This window comes from Hemiscyllium ocellatum, chromosome 15, assembly GCF_020745735.1.
Source record: "Hemiscyllium ocellatum isolate sHemOce1 chromosome 15, sHemOce1.pat.X.cur, whole genome shotgun sequence".
NCBI lineage: Eukaryota > Metazoa > Chordata > Chondrichthyes > Orectolobiformes > Hemiscylliidae > Hemiscyllium > Hemiscyllium ocellatum.
Window position 1 is genome coordinate 55256339 of NC_083415.1, and position 20247 is coordinate 55276585.

Here is a 20247-nt window from a genome sequence, read left to right on the forward strand (position 1 = left end):
CGTTCTCCCTGTGTCTGCGTGGGTTTCCTCCAGGTGCTCTGGTTTCCTCCCACAGTCCAAAGATGTGCGGGTCAGGTGAATTGGCCATGCTAAATTGCCCGTAGTGTTAGGTAAGGGGTAATGTAGGGGTATGGGTGGGTTTCGCTTCGGCGGGTCGGTGTGGACTTGTTGGGCCGAAGGGCCTGTTTCCACACTGTAAGTCTAATCTAATCCTTCCTATAATGTGGTGACCAGAGCAGCATGCAATACTCCAGGTGCGGCCTTACCAGTGTCTTGTATAGCTGAAGCATGACCTCATGGCTCCGAAACTCAATCCCTGTACCAATAAATGCCAACACACCATATGCCTTCTTCACAACCCTATCAACCTGGGTGGGAATTTTCAGGGATTTCAGGAATGATTTGAAAGTTTCAAGCATAAGCTCTTCATAAGGAATGACTCCTGATGAAGAACTTCTAAGAGAATGATCAGGGAGAAGGTAGGGCCAATCAGAGGTAGCGGAGGGAACTTTTGCCTGGAGTCTGAGCAGATAGGAGAAGCCCTAAATGAGTTTTTAACTTTGGTTTTCACCAAGGAAAGGGAACTCGTTGTAAATGAAAACTTAGAGGAGCTGGGATACAATCTTGACCAAATCAAGATTAATGAAGTTTATGTGCTAGAAATTTTGGAAAACATTAAGATTGATAAGTCCCCAGGGCCAGACTAGATTTATCCTAGGCTGCTCCGGGAAGTGAGAAAAGAGGCTGCAAAGCCGCTGGCGAGGATATTTGCCTCCTCACTCTCCACAGGAGTCATACCAGAGGATTGGAAGGAGGCAAATGTTGTTCCTCTTTTCAAGAAGGGTAATAGGGAAATCCCTGACAATTACAGACCGGTCAGTCTTACGTCTGTGTCCAGCAAAGCTTTGGAAAGAATTCTGAGGGATAGGATTTTTGACTATTTGGCAAAGCATAGTGTGATTAAAGGCAGTCAGCATGGCTTTGTGAGGGGCAGATCATGCCTCACAAATCTTATTGAGTTCTTTGAGGTGGTGTCAAGACAGGGTGATGACGGTTGAGCAATGGATGTGGTGTATATGGACTTCAGCAAGGCTTTTGATAGGGTTCCCCATGGTTGGCTCATTCATAAAGTCAGGAGGTATATGATACAGGGAGATTTGGCTGTTTGGATTCAGAATTGGCTGACTGACAGAAGGCAGAGAGTGGTTGTAGATGGAAAGTATTCTGCCTGGAGGACAGTGTTGATTGGGGTCCAACAGGGCTCTATTCTTGGGCCTCTAAACTCTTTGTAGTTTTTATAAACAACTTGGATGAGGAGGTTGAGGGGTGAGTTAGTAAATTTGCAGATGACGCAAAGGTTGGAGGTGTCGTCGATAGTATGGAGGGCTTCTGCAGGCTGCAGTGCGACATAGACAGAATGCAGAGTTGGGCTGAGAAATGGCAGATGGAGTTCAACCTGGATAAATGCAGTGATGCATTTTGGAAGGTCAAACTCAAATACTGAATATAGCAGTGTGGAGGAACAGAGGGATCTGGGTGTACAAGTACAGAGATCCCTCAAAGTTGTGACCCAAGTGGATACAGTTGTTAAGAAAGCATATGGTGTTTTGGCTTTCATTAACAGGGGGATCGAGTTTGAGAGCCACGAGGTTTTGCTACAGCTCTACACGTACCTGGTGAGACTACATTTGGAATATTGTGTCCAGTTCTGGTCGCCCTACTATAGGAAAGATACAGAGGCTTTGGAGAGGGTGCAAAGAAGGTTTACCAGGATGCTGCCTGGACTGGAGGGTTTGCCTTATGAAGGATGGTTGAATAAGCTCGGACTTTTCTCTTTGGAGAGAAGGAGGAAGAGAGGAGACCTGATCGAGGTGTACAAAATAATGAGAGGAATAGATAGAGTCAATAGGTAGAGACTTTTCCCCAGGGCAGGATTGACTGGTATGAGACATCATAGTTTGAAGATATTAGGAGGAAGGTATGAAGGAGACGTCAGAGGTAGGTTCTTTACGCAGAGAGTTGTGAATGCATGGAATGCGTTGCCAGCTGCGGTGGTGGAAGCAGAGTCATTGGGGACATTTAAGTGACTGCTGGACATGCACATGGATAGCAGTGAGTTTAGGGGTGCGTAGGTTAAGTTACTATATTTTACATTAGAAGTAAATCACGGCACAACATTGTGGGCCAAAGGGCCTGTTCTGTGCTGTACCTTTCCAAGTTCTATGTTCTAACTTATGCTGGGAATGTGGACTCTCCTGCTCCTGGGATGCTGTCTGACCAACTGTGCTTTTCCAGCACCACACTTGTTGACTCTGACTCCAGCATCTGCAGTCTTCACTTTGCAACCTGGCTGATATTCGACCACCCTGCACGCGATTAGGAATGAGCAAGAAATATTGACCTAGCCAGAGACACTGTGAATGAATAACAAAATATAAGTCGGTCAGAAGCTTCTGCTGCGCGCAGATGATTTAGAATACATCCGAAATGAGCAGCAATTTAAAACCAAATTACAGAAAATGCTGAAGTACTCAGCAGGGTGGTTGACAAAGATGTGAAGATAATTTTTCAGATTTTGCCTGCTACGAATTTCAACTGCTGGATAACTGTCCAAAAAACCTGCGCATGAAATAATTTCGAGACTTTTGCACACTATTCGAAAATGTTGCAATTTAAATTAGTCACATTTTGGAAGCGGGAGATTCTATTAGTGAAATAACAGGGAAAGTTTAAATGAAATGACATTGCAAAATCAGTAAAAATTGCCATGTAGATTTGGAGTGGCTCGTCACTCTCGGACACACCATTAGAATTACTCAAAGGGCAGTATTAGCTAGAAGTTTAATATTAGGGTAATTGCTAACGTTCTGGGTTAATAGACTTTAAATGCTCTTAGTTCGAGTCCCACACGCGGTGTTGTTTGTATACAGGCAGGTATGGAAAGTGAGAATGCTGGAGCAAGTCCGTGCTTCAGTATGTTTGAACATCCTGCTAAAAGTGATAAGTACAGCTGCTGAGTGCCCTGCTTTCTTTACGGTGAAAAAGTAGGTTTCCAAATGCCACTGACATTTTTCTTTTCTCAAAGCGCCCATTCCAGATGCTGCAGCGACTCCTCCTGGACAGACAACTTATTGAGAACACCAACTATAGCATTAATGCGGTATAAGATATACATGACTTAAATAAAAGTATATCACAGTTCATATATGTGTTATTATAGTTATGAATTACCGTTTTTAGTTTGTATTTTTGTTTTTATTTTGTATTTTGATACGAAAATATACCTAAAAAGTGTCTTATTTTCCTTTACGTTGTCTATATGTGTAATGCAATTTTTATAGGAAAATAAGATTTACTTGTTATCAGTATATATTCGTTATGTCAAAATACAAAAACAAAAACACAAACTAAAACACAATAATTCTTAACCATAGTCACATATATATAAGCTGTTGTATTTTGATTCAACGAATATATACCTAAAACAAGTGAGTTTCTTAACCATAGTCACACATATATAAGCTGTTGTATTTTGATTCAACGAATATATACCTAAAACAAGTGAGTTTCTTAACCATAGTCACACATATATAAGCTGTTGTATTTTAATTCAACGAATATATACCTAAAACAAGTGAGTCACGTTTTTCTATAAAAATTGCATTACACAATGTATAGGAAAACAAGAATCACTAATTTTTAGATATATTTCCATATCAAAATAAAAACAGAGTGTGCAGGAAACATTCAGAAGATCACGTACCAACAATGAAGGATGTTGTGACAATTCCAACTTTCACAAGTTTATAATTTCCCCAGACAGCAACTATCCACAACTGGTATACTCCAGCACTCTGTGAAGTCCTCACCCTTAAAAAAAACAGTATTCCCTAGGTTACAATTTCTGTATTGAATAACATCATATTTAAGGTTATGCAAGTATGTGCGATCCAGAGAGGAAATTAAATATTGTTGAACTTTGCTCTTGCAGTACTGAAATAAAATTTCAAGAAACCTTTTAGTATGTACAATATACTACAGGAATAAAAGATAGAGGTGGGCAGAGAGATAAAGAAGACAGGTTTTTAATGAAAAGAAAGTTGCCAGTACAAAACAAAGTAAACTACCCAAAACACTCCTGAGCATTTCTTACAATTTAATCTTTTGTGGAGATTGGGCATTGCTGGCTAATTCAGCATTTTTTGCCTACCCCTAATTGCCCTTAAGAAAATGGTGGTGAGATGTCTTCTTCACCCTTTTCCAGAACTATCTAACCGTTCATCCTCATCCTTTACTGTTCATGGTCCTTAGTCTGTGCAAAAGTAGAACATGAGTTGGCCCCTCCAGCCTGTTCCACCATTCAATCAGATCATGGCAGGGTTTATTGGAAAGACTAGAAAATGTGTGCTGTGTGGTCCAGTTTGTGTTCAGTGACACTGAGGGAGCACAGATATCATTCCATGTCAGGATTATGTGTGGCCTGGAGAGGAGCGTGTAAGTTGAGGTTTGTCCATGTCTCTATTGCTCTTGACCTTTGAGGTGGTTAGGGGTCATGAGTTTAGATGATGCTATTGAAGAGGCTTTGGTAAGTTGCTGCAAAGAATCTTATGTATGATACTCCCTGCTGTATTTTGTGATCAAAGGGATTGAACATTCAAGGTGGTGGATGGAGTGCCTAAGAGTTAAAAACATAGTAAAAGAAAGACGATGAGCAGAAGACAAGAGAATAAGAGGGGAAGGATGCACATGTTGAAGATGTCAGGGAGAATTTTTTAAAAACCTTCTTTCTGTCAACACCTTTCAAAACTACAATATAATGTGCTTCATATTAAGCCAAAGTGCTTGTGGATTGTGGCCCTACTGCCAACATGGCAGCAGTTGAAACAGTTAGGATTCTTAAGGTCAGTGACAGGGTAAATGCTGAGAGGATGTTTCCTCTCTTGGGAGTCTAGGACCAGAGGACATAGACTCAGAATTAAGGGGCCCCTATTTAAGACTGAGCTGAGGGGGAATTTTTTCTCTCAGAGGGTTGTGAGTCTTTGGAACTCCTTGCCACATAGAGCTATAAAAACAGAATCCTTGTGCATATTTAAAGTTAGTATGGATATATCCTTGATCAGGTGTGGAATCAAGGATTATGGAGAAAGAGCAGGAAAGTAGACATGAGGAATGTGGATTGGCCATGATCCTATTGAATGATTGGAGGGGTTTACTCATGTTCCTGAGTCTTATGGCCTAATTGTTTTATGGACTAATTTTGCACAGACTATGGATCATGAACAATAAATGATGAGGATGAACAGTTTGACAGTTCTGACAAAGAGTCACCAGACTTGAAACGGTAACTCTGATTTCTCGCCACAGATGCTGCCAGACCTGCTGAGATTTTCCAGCAATTTCTGTTTTTGTAACAGCTAGATGATGTTGGCTGAATTTGGCAAGACACCTGATGATGTCCGTGCCCTTCAAGTAAGATCATAGAATGTTTTACATTCACTTGAACAAGCAGTTTAACACCCACCCAGAAAGATAGCATACTTGATAATGTATCATTTCCTCACCATTGGAATATCAGAACATTAAATGCGAGAATAGGACTTCAAACCACAACCTTCCAATTCAAAGAGATGAGAATTAATTATTTTTTCATACCAAATGAATCAAAATGACAGAAGCAAGTGAGGCGATGTAGGTTTTGAAAAAGAAGTGTAAGGCTTGTTATTATGACTTATTTTCACTGTGTTTGAATGATGTGACAAATCAATTTAAACAACAAATGTTTTTCTTTTTTAAAATCAATATTGCTGTTTGAATGAAAGCAAGTGCCTGATTGAGAGAAAGTGAGGACTGCAGATGCTGGAGATCAGAGTTGAAGAGTGTGGTGCTGGAAAAGCACAGCTGGTTAGGCCACATCCAAGGAGCAGGAGAGTCAATGTTTTGAACATAAGCTCTTCATCAGCAATGAGGGAGTGGCCCTCCTTAAATGGGATGGGGGTGGGGCTGGGGGTAAGGTAGCTGGGAACGCGATAGGTAGATGAAGGTGAGGGTGAAGGCGATAGGCCAGAGAGGAGGGTGGAAGGGATAGATGGAAAGGAAGATGGCCAGGTAGGACAGTTCAAGAGGGCAGTGCTGAGTTGGATCTAGGATAAGGTGGGTGGGGGGGAAATGAGGAGACTGGTGAAATCCACATTGATCCCGTATGGTTGGAGGGTCCCTGACTGGGTTGGATTAGTAGAAAGGACTGACTATCCAAGGTTAGGGTTATCACTAATTGGCAGTCAAATGAGGGTTAAGCCAACACAAGGGGGCAGATAACCTGATTATGTTTAGGTTTAGATGTATAAGACCAATGTCCTTTGCAGTCAACAAGTTGTGTAGAATTTTCCATTCAGCGGGTATCTAGTCTTCAGTGTGTCTCCATGAAACTAAAAGTATGGATCCGGCAGCAATCAGGAATTGTAAGGGGTGGCTCTGTAGCCCCTCCTGTACCTGCTGCAATGTAATCTATTGGCATGGGCAACTGGATCAAGCCAGTTAAACTCTGATTAAACTCTGCTGACACTGGGGTACAGCTGGAGAAACATACGCAAAAAGTAGAGAGGAGGTTTAACTTTGAAAGAAAATTAACAGGAAGGTCAACTTGCTTGAAGGGCAGCCCTCCTGTTGGAATGATCAAAAGTTATTATTTTCTGCTATAGAAATTTCAAGGAAAAGTAGAGATTATTTTTGGTTTTTCAATGCATTGGGTGCATCCGTAGAATTGGTAATGTAACTAGTTTTCTTATTCTTTATTTTTCTACAGTCTGGGAATTTAGAATAGTGGGAATGGCGGTTAGGGCAGTTGAATGTTCCTCCTGCAGAATGTGGGAGGCAAGGGCCACCGCTAGTGTCCCTACTGACTTCATCTGTGGAAAGTGACCTAACTCCAGCTCCTTGAAAACCATGTGAGGGAACTGGAGCTGGAGCTGGATGAACTTCGGATCATTCGGGAGGCGGAGGGGGTTATTGAGAGGAGTTACAGGGAGGTAATCCCAGCACAGGTACAAGAAAAAGGCAGATGGGCTACAGTCAGGGGACGGAAAGGGAACCAGCAGGCAGTGCAGGGAACCCCTGTGGCCGTTCCCCTCAATAACAAGTATGCCATTTTGGATACTGTTGAGGGGGATGGAATTACCAGGGGTAAGACATGGGATACAGGTCTCTGGCACAGGGTCTGTCCCTGTTGCTCAGAAGGGCAGGGGAGAGAAGAGCAGAGCATTAGTCAGAGAGACTCACGGTTGGTGTGTTGCCTCCTAGATGCCAGCATCCATGATATCTCAGATCATGTTATCGGGATCATGGGGAGGGGTGCAGGGAGCAGTCCCAAGTTGTGGTCCACATAGGTACTAATAGGTAGATATAGGTAGAAAAAAGGATGGGGATTTAAGGCAGAAATTCAGGGAGCTCAGGTGGAAGCTTAGTACAAGAACAAACAGAGTTGTTATCTCTGATTTGTTGCCCATGCCACATGCTAACGAGGCAAGGAGTAGGGAGAGAGAAGAGTTGAACACGTGGTGAGAGGGATGGTGCAGGTAGGAGGGATTCAGATTCCTGGATAATTGGGGCTTATTCTGGAGTAGTTGGGACCTCTACAAACAGGATGGTCTACATTTCAGCCAGAGGGGGCTCAATATCCTGGGGTGGAAATTTGCTAATGCACCAACAAGCAGGAAGGTGGTGTCAAGTGTGTCTACTTCAATACCAGGAGCACCTGGAATAAGGTGGTGAACTTGCAGCATGGGCTGGTACTTAGGACTTTGATATTGTGGCCATTTCGGAGACATGGATAGAGCAGGAACAGGAATGGTTGTTGCCGGTTCCGGGATTTAGATGTTTCAGTAACAACAGAGAAGATGGTAAAAGAGGGGGAGATGTGGCATTGTTAGGAGAAAGTGAGGACTGCAGATGCTGGAAATTAGAGTTGAGTGTGTGTTGCTGGAAAAGCACAGCAGGTCAGGCAGCATCTGAGGAGCAGAAGAATTGACATTTCCTGATGAAGGGCTTATGCCCGAAATATCGATTTTTTTGTTCCTTGCGTGCTGCCTGACCTGCCATGCTTTTCCAGCAACACATCTCGACATGTGGCATTGTTAGTCAAAGACAGTATTACGGTGGCAGAAAGGACGTTTTTTTGGACACGTTTTAAGGACTGAGGTTAGAAACAGGAAAGGAGAGGTCAACCTGTTGGGAGTTTTTCTGTAGGCCTCCAAATAGTTCCAGAGATGTCGAGGAAAGGATAGCAAAGATAATTCTGGACAGGAGCAAGAGTAACAGGGTAGTTGTTAAGAGGGACTTTAACTTTCCAAATATTGACTGGAAATACTATAGTTTGAGTACTTTAAATGGGCCAGTTTTTGTCCAATGTGTGCAGGAGGGTTTCCTGACACAATATGTCGATAGGCCAACAAAGGGCAAGGTCACATTGGATTTGGTGCTCGGTAATAAACCTGGCCAAACTATTAGATTTGGAGGTAGGTGAGCACTTTGGTGATAGTGACCACAATTCGGTTATGTTTACTTTAGCGATGGAAAGGGATAGGTATATAATGCAGGGCAAGGGTTATTGCTGGGGGAAAGGCAATTATGATGTGATTAGGCAAGATTTAGGATGCATAGGATGGGGAAGGAAGGAGATGGGCACAATTGAAATTGGAGCTTATTCAAGGAATAGCTACTGTGTGTCCTTGATAAGTATGTACCTGTCAGGCAGGGAGGAAAGGTTTGAGTGAGGGAGCCGTGTTTTACTAAAGAAGTTGAATCTCTTGTCAAGAGGAAGAAGAAGCCTTATGTTAGGATGAGACGTAAAGGCTCAGTTAGGACACTTGAGCATTCTAAGTTAGCTAGGAAAGAGAACACTAAGAAGAGCCAGGAGAGGATATGAGAAGTCTTTGGCAGGTAGAATCAAAGAAAACCTGAAAGCTTTCTATAGATATATCAAGAATAAAAGAATGACTAGAGAAGGATTATGGCCAAACAAGGACAGTAGTGAGAAGTTGTGTGCAGAGTCCAAGGAGATAGGGGAAACACTAAATAAGTATTTTTTGTCAGTATTCACGCTAGAAAAAGACAATGTTGTCAAGAAGAATACAGGGATATAGGCTACTAGACTAGATGGGATTGATGTTTGCAGGGAGGAGATGTTAGCAATTCTGGATAGTGTGAAAATAGATAAGTCCCCTGGGCCAGATGCGATTTATTCTAGGATTCTCTGGGAAACCAGGGAGGAGATTGCAGAGCCTTTGGCTTTGATCTTTATGTAATCATTGATACAAGAATAGTGCCAGAAGACTGGTGGATAGCAAAGAAGGAGAGTAGAGGCAACCCTGGTAATTATAGACCAGTGAACCTTACTTCAATGGTCAGTAAAGTATTAGAAAAGGTTATAAGAGATAGGAATTATAATCACCTGGAGAGGAAAACATTGATTAAGATAGTCAACACAGTCATGTGAAGGGTAAGTCATATTTTACAAACCTTATTAAGTTCTTTGAGTTGGTGACCAAACAGATGGATGAAGGTAAAGTGATTGATGTGGTGTAAATGGATTTCAATAAGGTGTTTGATAAGGTTCCCCACAATAGGCTACTGCACAAAATATAGTGGCATGGGATTGAAGGTGAATTTACCGGTTTGAATCAGACATTGGCTAGCTGAAAGAAGATAGAGGCTGGTAGTTGATAGGAAATGTTCATCCTGGAGTTCAGTTACTAGTTCTGGATATAAGTTTGCTCACTGAGGCTGGAAAGTTCATTTCCAGACGTTTTGTCACCCTACTAGGTGACATCTTCAGTGGGCCTCCAGGCGAAACACTGCTGCTGATTCCTGCTTTCTATTTATATGTTTGGGTTTCTTTGGTTTGGTGATGTCATTTCCTGAGGTGATGTCATTTCCTGTTCTTTTTTTCAGGGGGTGGTTGATGGGAATTATCTCAATGTGTTTGTTGATAGAGTTCTGGTTGGAATGCCATGCTTCTTGGAATTCTCGTGCGTGTCTCTATTTGGCTGTCCTAGGATGGTTGTGTTGTCACAGTTGAAGTGGTGTCCTTCCTTATCTGTATGTAAGGATACTAGTGAGAGACGATTATGTCGTTTTGTGTCTAGATGATGTTCATGCATCCTGGTGGCTAGTTTTCTGCCTGTTTGTCTAATGTATTGTTTGTTACAGTTCTTGCTCAGTATTTTGTAAATGACATTAGTTTTGCTTGTTGTCTGTAGGGGTCTTCCAAGTTCATTAGCTGCTGTTTTAGTGTATTGGTGGATTTGTGGGCTACCATGATGCCAAGGGGTCTGAGTAGTCTGACAGTCAATTACTAGTGGTGTACTTCAAGGATCTGTTTTGGGGCCACTGCTGTTTGTCATTTTTATAAATGAACTAGATGAGGGTGTAGAAGGATGGGTTAGTAAATTTGCGGATAATACTAATGTCGTGGAATTGTAGATAGTGCTGAAGGATGTTGCAGGTTACTGAGGCACATAGATAAACTGCAGAGCTGGGCTGAGTGCTGGCAAATGGAGTTTTCTGCAGAAAAGTGTGAGTTGATTCACTTTGGAAGGAGCAACAGGAATAGAGAGTATGAACTAATGGTAAGACTCTTAGCAGTGTAGATGAGCAGAGAGATCTCGGTGTCCATGCACAATGATCCCTGAAAGTTGCCACTCAGGTTGATAGGGCTGTTAAGAAGGCATATGGTGTGTTAGCTTTTAATTGTAGAGGAATTGAGGTTTGGAGCCACGAGGTGATGCTGCAGCTGTACAAAACTCTGCTCTGATACAGCTGCACTTGGAGTATTGCATGCTGTTCTGGTCACCATATTATATGAAGGATGTGGAAGCTTTAGAAAGGGTCCAGAGGAGATTTACCAGGATGTTGCCTGGTATGGAGGGAAGATCTTATGAGGAAAGACTGAGGGACTTAAGCCTGTTTTCATTAGAGAGAAGAAAGTTGAGAGGTGACCTAATTGAGAGATATAAGATAATCAGAGGGTTAGATAGGGTGGACAGTAAGAGCCTTTTTCCTCAGATGGTGCTGGCTAGTACGAGGGGACATAGCTTTAAATTGAGGGGTGATAGATTTAAAGTTAGGTTCTTCACTCAGAGAGTAGTCAGGGCGAGGAACGTACTGCCTGCAACAATAGGAGACTCGCCAACTTTAAGAGCATTTAAATGGTCATTGGATAAACACCTGGATGAAAATGAAATAGTGTAGGATAGATAGGCTTCATGGATTGGCGCAACATTGAGGGCTGAAGTGCCTGTACTGCACTGTAACACTGTAATGTTCTATGTTCTATTAATTCTGATTTGGTTTGCACATTTTCTTTGGCAGGGTAACAGTAGGGCTGAATAGAAGCTGGGTGGTTGCGTGGTTCATCTGCTCCTGCCCATGTTCCTTCAGATGCTCAATTGTTGAGCATTTGGTGGGGTAGCAACTAATCAGAGAGGCAGAAAGAGAGGCTCAGGGTCCCAACTGTAGACAGGGATGTCATGCAGCTGCCAAAAGGAATTCATGATGTGGAGATATTGGTGTTGGACTGGGGTGGACAAAGTTAATCATCACATGACAACAAGTTATCGTCCAACAGGTCTATTTGAAACCACAAACTTTCAGAGCCCCCGCTCATTCCTTAGGCAGCTAGAGAGACAGAATACATCAGACATAGAATTTATAAGTAAAAGACTAAAAGGTCACACAACTTATGTGAATGTATTGTGGCACATGACTCTATTGAACAAACCTAGATCTCCGAAACCTTATATTTTAAATAAACCTATTGGACTCTAACCCAGCGTCGTGTGATTTTTGAAAAGTAACTCAGTCAGGGCTACAAGTTTAAAGACCATGGCATGCCCTCTAATGCTTTTTTATCTTAATAATGGGAGCCCAAAAGAGCTAAAAGAAATTACAAAGACATATGGCAGCCACGACTACCTTCATCAGCAGAAGCTGCTGATTTAATTGTGCCTCACGTTGCAGCCCCTTCCTTGTGTCTCCTCGTCATTGCTGTTGTAAAAACTGTCCCAAAATATTGATTGCCCGCAACACGCAATGGGAATTAAAACATTGCAAATAATTGGGTTTTTCACAAGTTCGATGTCTTGTTAATTAATCATTTCAAATTGGCGATTAGGTTGCTGATTTCACAGCTAACTATTTGAGTCACCTTTGTCCTATATCCTAAAGTAAGTTGGGTTAACAAAAATATATTAACCTTGGATTTAAAATTAACAGCTGACCTCACATTAACTCCTGCTTGTGGGAGAGAATTCCAAACTTTTACCACACTTTGTTGTAAAAGTCTTTCTGACTAACTTCTGAAATGTCTGCTTATACATTTTAGGCAACGCCTTAGTCCTATACATATTCCAGTGGAATTTTCTCTCTCTCTCTCTCTCTTTTGTTTCGGCTGCACAGGACATTGATTCAACCACTTTTGGAATATTGTGTGCAATTCTGATCTCCGTCCTATCGGAAGGATGTTGTGAAACTTAGAGTCATAGATGTACAGCATGGATACAGACCCTTCGGTCCAACTTGCCCATGCTGACTAGATATCCCAACCCAATCTAGTCCAGAATGTCCAGATTACAGAGGAGGAAGTGCTGGATGTCTTGAAACAGTTAAAAGTGGATAAATCCCAGGACCTGGTCAGGTGTACCCGAGAACTCTGTGGGAAGCTAGAGAAGTGATTGCTGGGCCTTTTGCTGAGATATTTGTATCATCGACAGTCACAGGTGAGGTGCCGGAAGACTGGAGGTTGGCAAACGTGGTGCCACTGTTTAAGAAGGGCGGTAAAGACAAGCCAGGGAACTATAGATCAGTGAGCCTGATGTCAGTGGTGGGCAAGTCGTTGGAGGGAACCATGAGGGACAGGATGTACATATATTTGGAAAGGCAAGGACTGATTAGGGATAGTCAACATGGCTTTGTGCATGGGAAATCATGTCTCACAAACTTGATTGAGTTTTTTGAGGAAGTAACAAAGAAGATTGATGAGGGCAGAGCAGTAGACGTGATTGATATGGACTTCAGCAAGACGTTCAACAAAGTTCCCAATGGGAGACTGATTAGCAAGCTTAGATCTCATGGAATACAGGGAGAACTAGCCATTTGGGTACAGAACTGGCTCAAAGGTAGAAGACAGAGGGTGGTGGTGGAAGGTTGTTTTTCAGACTGGAGGCCTGTGACTAGTGGAGTGCCACAAGGATCGGTGCTGGCTCCTCTACTTTTTGTCATTTATATAAATGGTTTGGATGCGAGCATAAGAGGTACAGTTAGTAAGTTTGCAATGACACCAAAATTGGAGCTGTAGTGGACAGCGAAGAGGGTTACCTCAAATTACAACAGGATCTTGATCAGATGGGCCAATGGGCTGAGAAGTGGCAGATGGAGTTTAATTCAGATAAATGTGAGGTGCTGCATTTTGGGAAAGCAAATCTTAGCAGGATTTATACACTTAATGGTAAGGTCCTTGGGAGTGTTGCTGAACAGAGACCTTGGAGTGCAGGTTCATAGCTCCTTGAAAGTGGAGTCGCAGGTAGATGGGATCGTGAAGAAGGCATTTGGTATGCTTTCCTTTATTGGTCAGAGTAATGAGTACAGGAGTTGGGAGGTCATGTTGCGGCTGTATGGGACATTGGTTCCCCACAAGGTTCTAAATTACCCCACAAGAGGAAATACCCTTCCAGCCCTACCTTGTCAATTGCCCTCAGAATCTCACATGTTTAAATATGATTCAATAAGAATGTCCAAAGCTTTGATTCAGGGATTCTGGTAAATGTAACATGAAATCCCGAAACATCCGATTCTCACTTTAGGGAATCACTATCTGACAATAGAGGAAATTGGTGACATCTCCTTTAGGGTTCATGTGTACCACCACGATGAGCGTTATCTATAATGGCTTGGTTCAAAAGCTCTAACACTGAAAATAACAGCCCACAGGACACCAGGTAGCTTCACTGTGACACTGATGGTAGCATCTGCCTCTTTAGCCATCTGCAAAAGTATGTCATGTGAAGACTCCCCATCATAAATTGATTAGTTTACTGCGTCACTCTCATATTTTGTTTACGGAAGGAAGCTGTTAATATATCTTTCTAAATTCCATGGAATACACCACAGGTTTGAGTAGAAAATCCAAGTTGGTGGAATACTCTCTATCTATCTGGATGTGTGCAGCTCTAGCACTTAAGAGGGTTTACATCATCCAGGATAAAGCAGCCCACTTGATTTGCATCCCATCCATCACCTACAATATTGACTCCCTTCACCATCTGTGTTCTACGTCAGCAGTAACATCTATGAGATGCACTACGACAACTGAAGAAGTCTCTTCAGATATCACCTTATGAACCCATAACCTCAATCACCGAGAAGGACAACGGCAGCAAATTCATGGATTACCTGCAAGTCCTGACTTGGGATTATATCACCATTCTTTTACTTTGACCTAGTTGAAATAATGGAGCTCCCTCCTTCTCACTGCCTCGAGTGCATGTAAATATAGTCTTGTACAGGTCATTCTGCTTTAATGCACATTTCATCAATGTGAATTTGCGGTAAAGCGATTGATGAATTGGGGAAGTTATTTCTAAAGCGCAAACGTTTAAAACATGTATTGGCTGTAACACGATTACATCACCAGCACATTAAACACTGTTTCCAAACCGTGATTTTTCTATAACACGGGGTTGCACAAGAACTCTACCATCATGGTTTTGAAGAACTGACTGTAAATGTAAGAGATGTCTTTGGTTTGTTTGGAACAAGTCAAACACCAGTGTTTGTCTGTTTCCTTGATATGTAATTGTTCAGAATTGAATTGCATTTGAAACTATGTATATGTACAAAGTTTTTTTTGTTGAATAAAAAAATACTGGAGCTCTCGATCTTACAACATTTCAGGCGTACCTACACCACAAGGATTGCAACGGTTCAAGAGGGCAGCTCACTGCCCCTTCTCAAGGGCAATTAGGGATGGGCAATAAATGCTGGCTGAGCCAGTAAAGCCCATATCCCCTGAGTAAATAAAAAGGACTCTTTTTTTAACTTAACCCTTGGGATCTAGTCATCATTCTGGTAAATCTATGTTGCATCTCTACAATCACCAGAAAGTTTTCAAAGTGTTTAGTAATGCTATCCTTGATTATAAGCTCTAACAATTTCCTGATGTAAGAATAACTGGTTTTTAATTTTACAGTGTCCCTCTCCCAGCTTTGTTAAAGAATGGAGTTATGCGCAACTTTTCCAAGATAAAAAATAGCTCTGGAGTTAAGAGAATTTTGGAAGGTTATAGTGTGGTAATTGAATGTTCTCACTTACCTCTCTTAAAGTCAATCAGTCAGTCGTAACTTTTCAACTTTTAGTTTAGCCTGTTAAATAACACGATTTAGTTTTTCCTAGCGATAAAATTAAAATCACGATTGAATGCCAGCAATATTCAATCCTAGAGCAATGTGAGAACCAGCAGTTTAAATGCACTGATCTGCCTCTCTTGTGACAGATACCTTGTCTATTAAGATTGGCTCACTGTCGATTCAGTCAGCTTCATTCCATTCTTTATGTTTCTTTTTTTTTTCAATCTGTGTTAAGTAAGTCTGGGAGTGATCAAAATGAACATATCAATGTAATAGATATATTTAAGGGGAAATCAGACAAGTATATGACAGATTATAGATTTAGTTGTGTAAAGTTTGAAGGAGGCTCAAGTGAGCATAGGCACTTACATGGTCTGGTTGGGCCAAGTGGGCTGTTGCTGTGCTATATATCCAATGGAAATGAGCTTCTTTGTGAGTTTTGGTTCAAGAGTGACAACAGTGTAATCAACCTTGCGTCATATCACAAGATGGATGATAGATTACGATGAGGACAACCCTTGACCTATTTCAGTCCTCTGATACAAAAAAAGCTTACGTTATTCAAATATTTCTCATAAATTACTCAATGACTTTTGCCTTTATTATTGTTTCAGGATGTTCCAACTATAAGTTGATCATTGATCCAATTATCTGTTGTTTCTCCAAGTTCCACTCCGGTAAACATCCACAATTGTTCTTAATACCCCGTCTGAAATGCTAGGGGAGAAAAAAAATGTAGATCACAGTAAAAGTTCTGTCTACAAGGCATCATCCCTCTTATTACCTTTTCCACCACACACCTATCTCAACTTTGTTCCATTTCTGTATCTGAATGGAAATTACCCGTGTAAATTCATCATCCCGCAATTACTCAATAAGGCTACTTGTTTTCTGCTGTCCACAATAGGCTCAAAGTGCATCTTCAAGAAACGTTTGGGAACTGGCATTTCTTTTCAGACAAACACATTTGACAATGTCCAAAACAAAATGACTTCAAACAAAGTTTTAAAGATATAGGTACTGTCATTAGGATTTACATTTATCTTTCTGAATTTATTGTGCCTGTTCTTTTCCATACGTGGAGATGAGCCTCTCCCAGAAGCTGAGATTTGCAGTCAATGTTTGCCCGAAGTTGCAACACTTGAACAGTAATTACGTCATATGGTTGGATGTATGCAACGCATCAATTGTACTGACCACGTATCTTATTTTAACTTACATAAATTTCTGATAACTTATTTGCCAAAATATTTAAAGAAAACTTTGAGAGCAAATTTTAAAAGTCTTATTCATGTAACATTTCAAGCAGATTGTTTCCTGAATGAAATAGGTTACCTGTGTTTGTATGTGATGGAGAGTGAAAATTATACTTCACTCGTCTGAAATGTTAACTCTCTCTCTCTCTCTTTACAGGTGCTACTTGATCTGCTGAGTATTTCTGGTTTCGTTTCTTTTATCAGATCCTGAATCTACAGTGTTCTGCTGTTCATGAAAAATACAGTGTTCTGTGTACACTTTTTTTCATTTTTAAACCCCCATAATATATTGGAACCAAAGTAGGTCATTCAGCCCATCAAATCTACTGTCTTTTTTTAACCACCAAGTTCACAATCTGTCAGGGTAGAGTTCAGTTTGTACCGCATTGCTGGCTTTAAGTCTTCATTGACATCTGAAGGGTGGCATCTCAGAATATTTGTCCAGACAGTATTATACTGGCTGAATCATTCCTCTTTTGAAAAAACACAAGCTGGTATTAAAGGTGTGATATGTCGATAGGTGATTTCATAAAGTTATAGAGATGTACAGCACAGAAACAGACACTTCGGTCCAATTCATCCATGCTGACTAGATATCCTAAATTAATCTAGTTCCATTTGCCACCAGTTGGCCCATATCCCTCATAACCCTGATTATTCGCGTGTCCATATTTAGATTAGATTAGTTACAGTGTGGAAACAGGCCATTCGGCCCAACAAGTCCACACCGACCCGCCGAAGCACAACCCACCCATACCCCTAACCTAACACTACGGGCAATTTAGCATGGCCAATTCACCTGACCCGCACATCTTTGGACTGTGGGAGGAAACCGGAGCACCCGGAGGAAACCCACGCAGACACGGGGAGAACGTGCAAACTCCACACAGTCAGTCGCCTGAGTCGGGAATTGATGCCTTTTAAAAGTTATAATTGCACCTGCCTCCACCACTTTCTCCAGCAGCTCATTCCATACACTCATCACCCTCTGTGCGGAAACATTACTCCTTACGTCCTTTTTGAATCCTTTCTTTTTCACCTTAAACATGTGTCCTCCAGTTTTGGTCTCCCCTACCCTGGGGGGAAAAAGCCTTGCTATTCATCTTATCCATGATTTTGTAAAACCTCGATAGGTCATTCTGCTCTAATGCAAAAGTTAGGTTCCTCTGCGACCTCACACTATGGAAAACTGCTATGGACCAACTGCTTTGGTCCAACTTCTCCATGCCGACCCAATCTAGTCCCACCTTCCAATACCCGACCCATATCCCTCTAAACCCTTCCTATTCATAAACCCATCCAGATGCCTTTTAAATGTTACAATCGTATCAGCCTCCATCACTTCCTCTGGCAGCTCATTCCGTACACGTTCCACCCTCTGCATGAAACAGTTGTCCCTTAGATCTCTTTTATAGCTTTCCCCTCTCACCCTAAACCCGTGCCCTCCAGTTCTGGACTTCCCCACCTCAGGGAAGAGACTTTGTCTATTTATCCAACCATCCCCCTTACAATTTTATAAACCTCTATAAGGTCACCCCTCAGTCTCCGACGGTCCAGGGAACAACCGCTCCCTACAGCTCAAGTCCTCCAACTCTGGCAACATCCTTGTAAATCTTTTCTGAACCCTTTCAAACTTCACAACATCCTTCCAACAGGAAGGAGACCAGAATTACATACAATATTCCAAAAGTGGCCTAACCAATGTCCTGTACAGCTGCAACATAACTTCTCAACTCCTGTACTCAATACTCTGACCAATAAAGGAAAGCATACCAAAAGCCTTCTTCACTAACATACCTACCCACGACTCTACTTTCAAGGAGCTATGAACCTGCAGGTCTTTTTGTTCAGCAACACTCCCTAGGACCTTACCATTAAGTGTATAAGACCTGCTAAGATTTGCTTTCCCAAAATGCAGCACCTCACATTTATCTGAATTAAACTCCATCTGCCACTTCTCAACCCATTGGCCCATCTGATCAAGATCGCATTGTAATCTGAGGTGACCTTCTTCGCTGTCCACTACACCCCCAATGTTTGGTGTCATCTGCAAACCTACTAACTTATACCTCTAATGCTCGCATCCAAATCACTTATATAAATGATAAAAAGTAGAGGGCCCAGCACCGATCCTTGTGGCACTCCACTGGTCACAGGCCTCCAGTCTGAAAAACAACCCTCCACCACTACCCTCTGTCTTCTACCTTTGAGCCAGTTCTGTATCCAAATGGCTAGTTCTCCCTGTATTCCATGAGATCTAACCTTGTTAACCAGTTTTCCATGTTGAACACCTTACTGAAGTCCATATAGATCACATCTACTGCTCTGCCCTCATCAATCCTCTTTATTACTTCTTCAAAAACTCAATTTAATTTGTGAGACATGATTTCCCATGCACCAAGTCTTTCCCTAATCAGTCGTTGCCTTTGCAAACACATTTTGGATTAGTGGTGCTGGAAGAGCACAGCAGTTCAGGCAGCATCCGAGGAGCAGCAAAATCGACGTTTCGGGCAAAAGCCCTTCATTTCCAAACACATGTACATTCTGTCCCTCAGGGTTCCCTCCAACAACTTGCCCATCACCAACGACAGGCTCACTGGTCTATCATTCCCTGGCTTGTCCTTACCACCTTTCTTAAACAGTGGCACCACATTAGCCAACCTCCAGTCTTCCAGCACCTCACCTGTGACTATCGATGATACAAATATCTCAACGAGGGGCCCAGCAATCATTTCCCTAGCTTCCCACAGACTTCTAAGGTTCACCTGATCATGTCCTGGGATTTATTCACTTTTATGTGTTTCAAGACATCTAGCACTCACCCTGTAAAAGATTACTATAAAAAAAACACTATCTCCGTTCAGCATAAAATTTGCGTTATCCAAACAGCGTCCAAATTCGTCAATCGAATTATAGCCCATTTGTGTTGACAAAATGCGCATTATACCTGTATAAGGTCACCCCTCAGACTCCGATACTTCAGGGAAAATAGCCCTAATCTATTCAACTTCTCCCTATACTCAAACCTCCAACTCTGGCAACATCTCTGCAAATCTTTTCTGAGCTCTTCCAAGTTTTATCACATCTTTCCTGAAGGAGGGAGAAGTGAATTGAAAGCACAATACCAAAGTGGCCATATCAATGTCCTATACAGCTGCAGCACCACCTCCCAACTCCTATACTCAATGCACTGACCAATAAAGGAGGAGTAAATAAGGATTGCAGATGCTGGAGATCAGAGTTGAGAGTTTGGTGCTGAAAAAGCACAGCAAGTCAGGCAGCATCTGAGGACCAGGAGAATCAACGTTTCAGACATAAGCCCTTCATCAGGAGTCAATTCAGCATTGATGAAAGGCTTATACCTAAAACGTCGATTCTCCTGCTCCTCGGATGCTGTCTGACCTGCTGTACTTTTCCAGGACCACACACTTGGCACTGATCAATAAAGTCAAGTGCTTTCTTCACTATCCTGTCTATCTGTGACTCCACTTCCGAAGAACCAGGCACATACACTCTGAGATCTTTTTGTTTGGCAACACTTCTCAGGACTTTTCTAATAAGTTTACGAGTCCTACTCTGGTTTGCCTTACCAAAAT